The 12,590-nt window shown below is 37.0% G+C and overlaps 1 pseudogene; it reads right to left on the bottom strand.

The window, feature by feature from the left end:
• Window positions 1-4,162: 4,162 nt before the first annotated feature.
• LOC127669045 (uncharacterized) lies at window positions 4,163-4,322 on the bottom strand (annotated as a pseudogene).
• Between the last annotated feature and the right edge of the window lie 8,268 nt (window positions 4,323-12,590).

Below are 12,590 nucleotides of genomic sequence, written 5' to 3'. Positions count from 1 at the left end.
GATGCTACTAAAGAATGAGTTTGATTCCCAGCATCCAAGTAAACTTTGGAATTAATGGCTTGTTTATTATTCCAGTGTTGGGAAGCACTGGTGGATTGCTAGACTTCACTGTCCTCCAGCCTACCCTAAATGGTAAGCTCCAGACTACTGAGACACCCTTCCTAAATAATACAATGTTGGCAGCACCTGAAGAATAATATCTGTGTTTTTAATTTGGTTTGTACACAGACATTCATGTTTGTAGAGTTATACCTATGCACAGATGTGAATTCATATGCATATATATATGTGTACATGTAGACACAAAAAGAGTGAGAGAAAGGATGTAAGATTTATGCATCTCAACATCAAGCATTTTAAAATTTGGATTCAATTATCAAGCAAATGATAATTGAATATTGTTTCACAGCTTATTAACAATTATCTATTTACTTCATGGTTATAAAGAAACATCAAAATCATATGCATCATGTAACTTGGATAAAATATAACATCTAATGGAAATACAATAAAAATAAAAATAATGCTTCTGGTCACCTTTTTTAGTATACATGTACAATTTTAATAAAAATATTAAAATCCCACATACATGTATTAAACATATGAGTATAAACAATTATAATAGGAGGTATGGATAAAATATCTCCTTTCTTCCTCTTATTTTCACTATCTGTTCTAATATCTTACCTAATTTTACTTGTTGAGGATCTAAAGTATCTCCGATTGAAGCTAAAGGCCAAAAGCATCTATGAAAATTTTTTTTAGAATCATATGTTTTATAGTAGTACCCTTTTATCCTTTCTCCCACTTTCTTCAGTGTCTGTAAGCTTATCTTACCTTCCTCAGGGAATCAAGGACAAATTTCTTCTATAAAAGTCAAAACTGGGTAAGCTGTTTTTGGCTTATCTTCAGTCCTCTAGATTTTAGTAAATCTTTAACCATATGTACAAAAAGCATTTTACCAATACCTTGCCCCATTCTTATGGGGTTTACTCATCACTGGCCCAAAATTTCCTTTGCACACTTCCTTTTCTGGCTGTGTCCTTCACTGTACCTCTAAAACCAGAGCCACACTTTGGACGCTACCTGATCAAACCAGCTCAATGAGTCAACAAGGTCTCTAGAGAAGGAGTGAAGATTGAAAAGGAAAAGATAATTAGAAAGCACAATAACATGACTTTAGCCAGTGCTGAAGCCAAAATGGGTTTATTTTTTTCCAGTCTGCTTTTATATCATTCTAGATACATATGAAGAATATGGTCTGTCCTATGACATTAATAAAGTAGTTAAGGAACAAACAAAGCACAAACAGAGTGCTTTGTTAAAGAACAAGCAAGGCAATAAGCAAAGTTCCCTGGTATTCTGGGACTTATCAAAATGATCAAGATCTTGAGCCTACTTCTTTGTCCTAGCCCAATGTCAAATTCCTGCCAATATCTTTGAAGCAGCACCAAGAGCTCTCCACAAATTACATTACAGGGGACTTGGGAAATGATTCCATGGGTAAGAGATGTGAAAGCAGAAAGTTTCAGTTCCCAGCACCCATGCAAGAAAGCTAGACAGGACTATATGTGACTATAACTCTAGTTTTAAGGCAGAGGTTGGGTAGTCCTGCATTTACTAGCCAGACAAAGAAGCAGAAACCACTGAACTTCAAGTTCAGTGAAGAAGAATTTTGTTTCAAGGTTCTAAGGCAAATAGTAAAAGATACCCAATGGCCTCTGATTTGTTTGTGTGCATGTACTTGTACCTGCACACTCAAATGTATTTACCACACACACACACTCCACTCTTAGTAAGGAATAATGTTCTTGCCCTTTTCACTAACATCAATTGACTTAATCTTCCTATGAGAGAGACAGACAGAGTCAGAGATAGATTACAGTGAGCAATTGAGATCAAATACTTAAAAATCACCCATGGTTATAGAGGAGTCAAAATAACTCATACTTTTTTTCTATTTAAAATAAGGTATAATTGGGGCTAGAGAGATGGTTCAGTGAATAAAATAACTGCTATACAAGCATGAGGTCAGATCCCTGATATAAACATAAAAGCTTGGCATATCCTCATGCACCTATAACCCTAGTTCTAGAGGAATAGGTAAATGTAGATCTCCACACACAGAAATGTGATGCATTCACCAAACTAACAAGAGTTAAAATTTGTTTTATACATGTTTTTAAAATTTAGAAATTTAGATGTTCTTTAAATAATACAATTCTCTTTAAAATTAGTTTTAGACTAAGTGTCAACACATTGCTTTTATTGTATCTTAGTACATTTTATTTACTAGTCTAAGGTTGACTAGTCTTAGATACTGACTTGTGAACTCATCATTTTGGCTACATTAGAACTAAAAGGGCTTTATGAATCATATACTCAGCTACCATTAGTGCTTTTAGTGGTTCAGGGAGTTCCATGGAAGGAATAAAACTTGGCTAAATGATGCTCATGCATTCTAGTCCATTTCATGATTCTCTTCATTCATGTTGGAACTGCCCTACAGAAGAGGGGTGTTCACTATAAACATGTCTTTGATAAAATGGTGTTACTTCTATTTTGCCACAAATTACATTCTCAGCTCTACTGAGTCTGTGTGTCTTTCTCTCATCATCTGCTTTCCCCTTAGTCCCTTCAAAGTCATGAAGCTTCCTGCAATCCATTCTAAAAGGTGACATGAGAAAAACACAAAACAAAACAAAAATGATAAAACAAAATAGCCATCTTTAACAACCAAACCGTTGCTCTACCAACAACTGCTCAATTTCATGTCCTATCCCTAAGTTTGAAACAAATATGAGGGATTACCTATGTATAAAGTGGTAGACTATGACTTTTGGAGAACAAATCCTAAAAAATAAAAAACACCTCAATTATTCCCCATATTTTCCTGTAAACTTTAATTTAAACCTCTATTTGTTACTATAGTACTATGATTTTTTTGTTTTAATTTGAGATTTTACATTTTCTTCTTCTTTTTTTTTTATTTATTTTTTTTTATTTTCTATATTCTTTGTTTGCATTCTGAATGCTTTTCCCTTCCTGGTTCTCCCCTCCCCATCAGTCTCATAAGCCCTCTTCCCTCCACCCATTTCCCAATCATTCCCCTCCCATTTCTCTGTACTGGTACTCCCTACAATGCTAGATAAAGTCTTTTCAGAACCAGGGCCCTCTCCTTCCTTCCTTCTTGAGTATCATTTCATATGCTAATTGTGTCTTGAGAATTCAGAGCTTCTGGGCTAATTAATATCCACTTATCAGTGATTGCATTCCATGTGTATTCTTTTGTGATTGGGTTACCTCACTTAGGATATTTTCCAATTCCAACCATTTGCCTAAGAATTTCATGAATTCATTGTTTTAATTGCTGATTAGTACTCCATTGTGTAAATATACAACATTCTCTGTATCCATTACTCCATTTAGGGGCATCTGGGTTCTTTCCAGCTTCTGGCTATTATAAATAAGGCTGCTATGAACATAGTGGAACATGTGTCCTTATTGCATGCCAGGGAATCCTCTGGGTATATGTCCAGGAGAGGTATAGCAGGGTCCTCCAGAAGTGTCATGTCCAGTTTTCTGAGGAACCGCCAGACTGATTTCTATAGTGGTTGTACCATCTCGCAATCCCACCAGCAGTAGAGGAGTATTCCTCTTTCTCTACATCCTCGCCAACACCTGCTGTCTCCTGAGTTTTTAACCTTAGCCATTCTGACTGGTGTGAGGTAAAATTTCAGGGTTGTTTTGATTTGCATTTCCCTAATGATTAATGATACTGAACATTTCTTAAAGTGCTTCTCATCCATCCAAAGTTCTTCAGGTGAAAATTCTTTGTTTAGCTCTGTACCCCATTTTTAATAGGGTTATTTGGTAATCTAGAATTTTTTTTTTCTGTATTGAAATTACCTCCTGGAATATTTTTATACATTACCTGTAATACTTGTTATACAAAAGCCAAAGGTGCAGTGTACAATGACTGACATAATCGTTCAATTAGAATGTGACAGTTCATTGGCATGCTTAGAGTCCTTTAGCTTTCACTGGTCAGAAGGATTACAGTGTCATTAGTACTAACATTTAAACAGACACTGAAAAGAAGACCCTCCAGTGCAGTGCGCCCCTTGTGGATAGAGAAGCTGCTGTTATTTTAGGTAGAGATGGGGGCTACATCTGCATTAATACAAATGAAATATACCAAATATGTCACAGGGAATGGAAAGCCATAGACCTTAGGTTCAACAAAAGAAGCGAACGCATAAGGCAGGAATAGAACCTGGGAACTTCTTCACTTGATCTTAGCCAAAAGGCAGAGAAGTGATATGAACTCACATCCTTAACTGAAAATTTCCATGTGATTTTAGAAACTATCCCCTTACTTTTCAGTGGGTCGGGTGAGGTTTCACTAAGCACCAGTGGACATGTGTTCCTTTACTAAATTGGCTGTGCTGAAAGAAAGGTCTGATTAGAAGCCAAGGAAAAGGCCAGATGCTAGCATACTGCTTGCACCTGTCTTCAGTTTAACCTATATAGTCATCTATAAAGGATGAATTATACACACACACACACACACACACACACACATACACACACACACTGACCATATGCTTACACCTTTACAAAGTACTACAAAACATACCTTTTCCTTTGTAATAAACCTCCTTTAAATGAACTGAGACACAGGAGAACAAAAGTACATCTACAATCACCACTCAAAAAAAATATGTTGTAAATATTACATATATATGCATCTATACATATTTCCTATAGCCAGTAGAAAATATAATTAAAATCAAATTTTTACTCCCTCCATCTCCCCAAAGAGAGTAAAAGTTACCTTTCAGCCTATATTCAGGAAATATTTTGCCTCTACCCGAAACTGAGATAATTCATGTAATCCCTTCTCAAGCTACAAGACTCTGTGAACATTGCTAAGGAAGATCCATGTGGAGAGAAACCGAGAAGTGTTAGACTTGTACACTTTCAGCACTCTATACAGAATGTGCAGAGATTTCCCCAGTCAGAGCAAAGTAGTCCCAATATTGCAAGGGAGTCTCTGGGCTTTAGATTGTGGGCTTTATTTGGAGTAATCTGGAGTCCACATTTTCAGCCTCCTAACATGTCCGTTTTAGATGCTTAAAAAAACAAAACAAAACTGTAGTGCCTTCTTCCAAATAAGAGCAAAAAATTCTGCCATCCTCTAAGAATGCTAATCTCTTGTCTTTTTTCATTACATGGAATCAAAAGAAGCGAGGAGGCCCTAGTGGGCTCTAAACAGTCTGGAAAGCAGCAGGGCTGTCGTGGTGTGAATTATGCTCAGAATTTATTTCTTGTTTGGATTATTTTATACGGCAAGCTAATGATCACATTTACATTTTTTTTAGAAGTAAAAATACATCTGATGGGGAGAGTTGCCACATCTGTGAAAGAGCCCAGAGGGGTCAAACTTCAGCATATATAATCATAAGGAATTATTATCCTAAGTTACATGTTGACTAATAGCAGGAATACGCTCCTCGATTGTCCTTCCGCTGCAACTTTAAGCAAGATAGAGCGGAGCGCAAGGAGCAGACTCTAGAGACTGGTATTCAGGTCTGACCGTCTCCTTTGTTTTACTTTAAGACTCAGGAATACAAACAGAGGCAATAGGGTTTTCAGTCGATTTTGAAACATGAAAGAATCGAGAAAGGAACAAACGGAAATGTATAATAAGCAACAAAGTGTAGGAGTCTGGAGCGGAAAGAAGAACAAAACCCTGCTTTATAGACACTGAGTAAAGGATGTAATTGTTCCGGGCCACAATGGGATTGCAGAACTACGCTTCTACATGATAGTATTATTTTGCTTAAAGAATATGCTGTGTTTTTCACCTTCCATGTTAATTTCTAAGATAGTGGCCAAGCCCTGTTTCTCAATAGCTCTTTTCAAGTCATAGCTACTCACAATAGTGAGATATATGGAAATTTAATACAAAAAAATGGAGCGTATTTATTAAAGCTCGGTGTTAATAGAGAAAGAACATTTTTAGAGGTTCATTCCACAATACCACTTTATATCAGTATGTTATAGTGATTTACCTTGCAATAAGATGATGTTTACATAATCGAAACTTAGTTCAGCTTATGCTGTCTCATACCTACTATTTTAGGTACTGTACATGATACAAGAAAACCAAATTACACACACACACACACACACACACACACACACACACACACAAGACATTACAAACAAACAAAAAAAGCACAAAAAGTAAATAAGATATAACTCTTGACTTCGAAGAGCTGAGTGTTGTCTGGTGAGAAAAGAAAAATATGTAGGAAGAATCATTAATAGCAACACAAGGAAAAAGCAAATGATCATTTCATTAGATGCTGAGAAAGCACTTGACAAAATCCAACAACTCTTCGTGATGAAAGTCTTGGAAAGATCAGGAATTCAAGGGCCATACATAAACATAGTAAAAGTAATATACAGCAAATCAGTAGCCAACATCAAACTATTTGGAGAGAAACTTGAAGCAATCCCACTGAAAGCAGGGACTAGACAAGGTTGCCCACTCTCTCCCTGCTTATTTAATATAGTAATTGAAGTCCTAGCCAGAGAAATTAGACAACAAAAGGAAGTCAAAAAGATACAAATTGGAAAGGAGGAAGTCAAAATATCACTATCTGCATATGATATGATAGAATACTTAAGCAACCCCAAAAATTCCACCAAAGAACACCTAAACCTGATAAACAACTTCACTAAAGTTGATGGATATAAAATTAATTCAAACAAATCAGTAGCCTTCCTCTCGTCAAAGGATAAACAGACTGAGAAAGAAATTAGGGAAAAGACACCCTTCAAAATAGTCACAAATAGTATTACCTTGGTGTGACTCTAACTAAGCAAGTAAAAGATCTGTATGACAAGAACTTCAAGTCTCTAAAGGAAGAAATCAAAGAAGATCTCAGAAGATGGAAAGATCTTCCATGCTCATGGATTGGCAGGATTAATATAATAAAAATGGCCATCTTGCCAAAAGCAATATACAGATTCAATGCAATCCCCATCAAAATTACAATTCAATTTTTCATAGAGTTAAAAAGAGCAATTCTCAGATTTATTTGGAATAACAAAAAAAATAACCTAGGATAGCAAAATCAATTCTTAATAATAAAAAAAAAAATCTTCTGACAGAATCACCATCCTGAACCTCAAGCTGAACTACAGAGAAATCATGAGAAAAACTGCAAGGTATTTGTACAGTGCCAGGGAGATAGATTAATGGAATAGAATTGAAGACCCAGAAATGAACCCACACACCTATGGTCACTTGATCTTTGACAAAGGAGCTCAAACCATCCAGTGGGGAAAAAAAAAGACAGCCTTTTCAACAAATGGTGCTGGTTCAACTGGTGGTTAGCATGTAGAAGAATTCAAATCAATCCATTCTTATCTCCTTCTTGAAAGTTCAAGTCCAAGTGGATCAAGGACTTCCACATAAATCCAGATACACTAAAACTAATAGAAAAGAAACTGGGGAAGAGCCTTGAGCACATGGGCACAGGGAAGAATTTCACGAACAGAACACCAATAACTTATGCTTTAAGACCAAGAATTGACAAATGGAACCTCATAAAATTACAAAGCTTCTGTAAGGCAAAAGACACTGTCAATAGGGCATAATGGAAACCAACAGATTGGGAAAAGAACTTTACCAACCCTACATTCCATAGAGGGCTAATATCCAATATACACAAAGAAGAATTTAGACTCCAGAGAACCAAATAATCCTATTAAAAATGGGATACAGAACTAAACAAAAAAAAAAAAACTCAACTGAGGAATACTGAATGGCTGTGAAGCACCTAAAAATGTTCAACATCCTTAGTCATCAAGGAAATGTAAATCAAAGCAACCCTGAGATTCCACCTCACACCAGTCAGAATGGTTAAGATCAAAATCTCTGGTGACAGCAAATACTGGTAAAGATGTGGAGAAAAAGGAACATTCCTCCATTGCTGGTAGGATGTAAGCTGGTACAACCATTATGGAAATCAGTTTGACAGTTCCTTAGAACATTGGACATAGTACTACCTGAGGAGCCAGCTATATCACTCCCGGGCATATACCAGAAGAGGCTCCAACATGTAATAAGGACACATGTTCCACTGTGTTCATAGCAGCCTTATTTATAACAGACAGAAGCTGGAAAGAACCCAGATGTCCCTCAACAGAGGAATGGATACAGAAAATGTGGTACATTTACACAATGGAATACTACGTAGCTATTAAAAACAAAGAATTCATAAAAGTCTTAGGCAAATAGATGGTACTAGAATATATCATCCTGAGTGAGCTAACCCAATCACAAAAGAACACATATGGTATGCACTCACTGATATTAATTAGTCCAGAAGTTTGGAATATCTAAGATACATTTCACACACTAAATGAAGCTCAAGAAGAAAGAAGACCAAAGTGTAGCTATTTTGATCCTTCTTAGAAGGGGGATCAAAATACCCATGGGAGGAAATAGACAGTGTGGAGCGGAGACTGAAGGAAAGACCTTCCAGAGACTGCCCCACCTGGGGATCTAGCCCATATGCTGTCACCAAACCCAGACACTATTATGGATGCCAGCAAGTGCTTGCTCACAGGAGCCTGATGCAGCTGTCTCCTGAGAGGTTCTGTCAGTGCCTGACAAATACAGAGGTGGATACCCTCAGCCATCCATTGGACTAAGCACAGGGTCCCAAATGGAGGAGCTAGAGAGAGGACTGAAGGAGCCCCAGAGGAGGAACAACAATACGAACCAACCAGCACCCCAGAGCTCCCAGGCATTAAACCACCAACCAAAGAGTATAAATGAAGGGACCCATGACTTCAGCCGCATATGTAGCAGAGGATGGCCTTGTCAGACATCAATGGAAGGAGAGGCTCTTGGTCCTAGGAAGGCTTGATGCCTCAGTGTAGGGGAATGCCAGGGGAATGCCAGGGCAGAGAAGCAAGAGTAGGTAGGTTGGTGAGCAGGGGGAGAGGGGATGTGATCTGGGATTTTTTGAGGGGAAACCAGGATCACATTTGAAATGTAAATATCTAATAAAAAAAAAAGAACTAAAACTCCAACCACTCTGTCTGCTTCATGATCTCTTAGAGAAGCAATTCCTTCACATCACTTCTGGACTCCAGAAATACGTTGCCATTCCATTCATCCCTCAGTTCTCCTTAGAATTATTTCAGTGTGTATAGAAGTAGACTGGAGGACAGAAGTTATCAGTGAACACCCTCCCCTTACAATAACTTGTTATTACCATGAAAACATAATGCATTTCCTCTTTATCTCTGTTTAAGCATATAACATAACATTGGGTGCTTTGGTGACCATGGTGCTAACATGCTCACAGGCAAGCACTGAAAGGAAGGAAAGAAGGGAAGAAGCATGAGGGAGAGGAAAAAGAAGGAAGGAATGATGGGAGGGAGAGCAGAAGGGAAGTAAGGGAGGAAGAAACAAAAATGAAGGAAAGAGGAGAAGAAAGTGAAGAAACAGGAGAAAATGGAGGAATGAAGGATGGGAGGAAGAGCAGAAGGCTGGGAAGGAAGGAGATAAGGGAGGAAAAGACAACATGAAGGAAAGAGGAAGGAGGAAGCGATGAAAAGGAGGGAAGGAAGGAAGGATGGGAGGGAGAGTGGAAGGGAGGTAAGGGAGGAAGAGACCAAAGGACCCAAAGAGGAGGATGGAAGGAAAAAAGGAAGGATGGAAGGATGAGAGAGAGCAGAAGGGAGGGAGCAAGAGATGTAAGGGAGGAAGAGACAAAGGGAAGAGGAAGGGGGAAAGAAAATAGAAGAAAGAAGGAAGGAATGATGATTGATAGATGACAAATTCCTTCCTAATAATGATGTATCTGATTTTCCCTTTGCTGATCCAAAGACCTATCACTGTAAGCTCATCTGCTAGTTACAATTTTTTTAAAAATGGCCTATACAAAATACGTAAATTCCCTTTCCCCAGAGCCCCTCCATGACAGGGCAAATTCCAGTCTCTGCTGGAATTTGTGCTCTTTGTTTTGCAATCTTCAGATGCCACATGAATGTGCTTTTGCTTAACAGAGCATTTGAGCCTCCCCAGATGACTCCCCTGTAAGTCTAAGCTGTCGAATACAGCAAAAGCTCTTTCGAGACTATGTCGCCTAAACCCATATGGAAAGTAAACCACAAGAAAAAGGTAATCAATATTGCCCCCACATAGAAACAGTCATTTCTACCTTCTCAGGGAAGTCCATCTGAAGTCCAGGACTGTCCATAGATCTACTATGTCAGTTGATACTGTGAGTCCTTTTAGGTGCATGGCATGAATGACTATGAAGATAATACTATGGGAAAAGCTAGTCCTAGAAAAGCTTTAGTCCAATTCATTCTCTCTCAGCCTTAGTGTTTTCATTGTTTATCAATTTATTAAATATTATTTCTATAAACTAATAGTAATAAAACAATAGAACTGTTTGTTAAATTAATGTCCCTACCCATTATTTAAAATAGCTATAAATAGCAGATTTTTAAAGCAATCTTGTTCTCTGTTGTACTGCTCATAAAATCACTAGCATGCTTTGGTTCTACTATGGGATATTAAAACCAGCTTTATGCTTTTGTGCTGAACACTGTGTTCTTTTTGCAACAAGTTTGCGTTTCATTTTCAGCAAATGCTTGTGCTTATGTGTTATGTTTCCTTCAGTTTTACCACTCCATCCAGTGACCCTTTGTTTTACAAAGCATACTCAATAATATTGCATATATTTATATACAAATGTGCTAATACATGATATGGACATGTTCAAAACTTCTTCACCTATGTTTTTCTAGGGAGATAAGCTCCTATTATTCAATATCATATTGGAAAAAAATCTAGATGTTATATATAGATAAGTAACTTGATGAAAAATATAAATGTTCATTTATAATGATATTATATTTATATAATTTATTGATACTAAAAGGACATTTTAAAATGGGAAATTACATTGATAAGTAAGTTGCATTTATTTTACCTGTTTTCAATATGAGTCTACTGTTGCATTCTTCACTTTTTAATGTACAGAATATATGGAGCTTTCAATCCAAACTAACTTTGTCATTTCAAATGGGGAGACTGTGGAATATAACCAGCATGTCTCTCCATCTTCCTTTTGACCATGTGAGCTGGAGATGAAAAGCACATTGCTTACAGCCAAGACACACTGTGCTGTAAACTGAAGTGATTAGCCAGGACTAAGATATGATTCCTAACAACAACAGTTTGTTAAGCTATACTGTATCGATGGTTACCAATCCCCCATTTTTTTGCTTAAAGTCAACTAAACCTCCGCATGAGTTTAGGGTTGTGATCTGCAAAAGAGAACTTTAGTCCAAGAGGGTCGGAACAAATGCCCAACATGTTTTCTTGGTTGAAAGCAACAATATAGCGGGAAACACGGGGAACCATATGTGGCTTATATAGCTCAACATCTTGCAAAATCAGCTCTCTTTCCATGCACAAATGTGCTACAGCTGATTTCACAAAATAGGCAGCAGTATGTGTCCAAGTATCTGATTCAGCAGCTGGCCCATATTTTTTATTATGAAAAATGAGGATTAATTGATGAGAATGTTGACCTTCTTCCTAAAAAAAATCGGGCTTTTTAAAATGAAGCATCTTTGTTGGAGTTGGCAACAGAATATTGTTAGACTTAAATGTTTTATTTAAAGAATAGATAGAGATGGTAACAACATGCACGGGAATTTAACAGAAAACGAGAACATGAATCACATACTTTTTTTTTAAACTACACTTGAAGTTGCAGCTCTCTGGCCTATTTTCAGTTACAAACTGGAAAGGAATTTTGGCAACTGCCATGTATGTTTTGAACATTATTTGACCTCAGTTGTTTCTTTGTGCTGATAGAAACCAGATTCTTTCAATGAAAATTGATTCAGAACAGAGAGAAAAATCATTCTATCAACAAATGTTGGTAGTTTAAAATCCAATGGATTGTTCTGAGACTTTAACGATGGCAGAAGTGAATGAGATATAAACACTATATTCAAGGAAAAATGTGCAAAAGAAGAGAAAAGGGTGTGTGTGTGTGTGTGCACTTTCACAGTGGACACTAGAAATGGCTGATTCAATCAATTCTGTGGTCTCTGAATTCTCTACATTTGAAATGGCCAATGCATCATCACAGTTGACAAATCATGGGATTCTGTTATTTTTTAAGTTATCAAAAATGAAAATATGTAAGAAAAGCCTCTTATTTTTAAAAACAGACATCTCAGCTAGTTCTTTGCTAGTTTTCTGGTTAAAAACAAAAGAACAACAACAACAAAAAGAAAATAAAAATAAAACCTTTTGATGGTAACTTCCATAATGTAGAGACAAATAGAGGTGACGGGATGATGAATATCATACGGCTCATAACTCAGGGTTAATGACTATTGTTTCTTTCCCTGAAACATTCCAGCAAACATTACAGACATCATAACACTTCGCTAACATGACACTATCTATTCTCACAAAATTAACCAGGGTTACTCATCAACCAATATTATTGGTTATAAGCAATATTGTG

Source organism: Apodemus sylvaticus, chromosome 18, assembly GCF_947179515.1.
Source record: "Apodemus sylvaticus chromosome 18, mApoSyl1.1, whole genome shotgun sequence".
Taxonomy (NCBI): domain Eukaryota; kingdom Metazoa; phylum Chordata; class Mammalia; order Rodentia; family Muridae; genus Apodemus; species Apodemus sylvaticus.
This window is presented reverse-complemented; position numbering and strand designations above follow the sequence as displayed.